A 1,654-nucleotide genomic window follows, 5' to 3' on the forward strand; every position below is an offset into this window, starting at 1 on the left:
GTCCCTATCTGGCGTCCCGCGGTTGATTCGGTTTGCCCCCCCAAGTTATCTGAGCAAAACATTATTATTTTTAGGGGGGGACATACCATTTTTTTTTAACTCTAACACCATGATATCAGCTTCAAGTGATTTAAATTTTGGAAATCTGTTCCAAAGTATTCCCCGCATAATATAGAGAACTTATCCCACTCCAGCAAAATGTCGTTGAAAAGACGACTGTGCCAGACGTCCAATTGACGTTAGGTTTTGGTTGAAATTGAAAACAACATAATTTCAATGTATTTGCATACACATGTGCACAGTATCAGAAATTTATCTATGTACAATTTGATTAATAATCACACAATCACTCCAGCTTTATTTGCAACATTCAAGTGCTAATTAACTGTATTCCACTACTGAAGAAGCATTCATAACCTACTCACATTTCAAACATCCAGCGTGACAAAATATACATTTGTATTTATTCTATGCCTCACCATTAAGTTAATTATTGCCAATACATATTAACAAATGGGTTTCCATTCAGTTTTGATATGTCATATTTACATTTCATGTAACATTGACACTGAACACAAATATAAACGCAACATGTAAAGTATTAGTCCCATGTTTCATGAGCTTAGCTAAAAGATCTCAGAAATTTTCCACATGCACAAAAAGCTTATTTCTCTCATATTTTGTGCAGAAATGTGTTTACATCCCTGTTAGTGAGCACTTGTCCTTTGCCAAGATAATCCATCCACCTGACAAGTGTGGCATATCATGAAGCTGATTTAACAGCATGGTCATTACAAAGGTGCGCCTTGTGCTGGGGACAATAAAAGGCAACTCTAAAATGTGCAGTTTTGTCACACAACACAATCCCACAGATGGCCCAAGTTTTGAGGAAGCGTACCATTGGCATGCTGACTGCAGGAATGTCCACCAGAGCTGTTTGTAGTTGTATTTCACCTCCAATGTCATTTTAGAGAATTTGGCAGTACATCCAACCGGCCTCACAACCTCAGACCATGTGTAACCATGCCAGCCCAGGACCTCCACATCCGGCTTCTTCACCTGCAGGATCATCTGAGACCAGTCACCTGGACAGCAGAAGAATCTCTGCACAAACTGCCAGAAACCGTCTCAGGGAAGCTCATCTGCGTGCTCATCGTCCTCACCAGGATCGTTTATATTTTCTTTTTTTAAACGTATTTTTCTCCCAAAATTCGCTGTATCCAATTGGTAGTTAAAGTCTTACCCCATCGCTGCAACTCCCGTACAGACTCGGGAGAGGAGAAGGTAGAGTGCCGTGCATCCTCTGAAACACAACCCAGCCAAGCCGCACTGTTTCTTGACACAATGCCCGCTTAATCCAAAAGCCAGCCAACTAAGAATTGCTATGTAAAATGATATTGTTGACAAACAATGGAGTAAAACAAGCTTCACGTTTGGGTTAGACATTGTATCCTATTCTTACTCTTTTACCCAATGGCATCAACATTTTGGAAAACCATTGAACCAACCAATCAACCAATTCTTGCAAAACACATATCTTAGTTCATCTTAGTATGAAAAAAAGTATAAATTCAGTATGTATCTTCCACCTTGTCAAAATTGTGCATGGTATGTACACTGAGTGTACAAAACATTATGGACACCTGCTCTTCCC

The sequence above is a fragment of the Oncorhynchus gorbuscha genome, linkage group LG01 (assembly GCF_021184085.1).
Source record: "Oncorhynchus gorbuscha isolate QuinsamMale2020 ecotype Even-year linkage group LG01, OgorEven_v1.0, whole genome shotgun sequence".
NCBI lineage: Eukaryota > Metazoa > Chordata > Actinopteri > Salmoniformes > Salmonidae > Oncorhynchus > Oncorhynchus gorbuscha.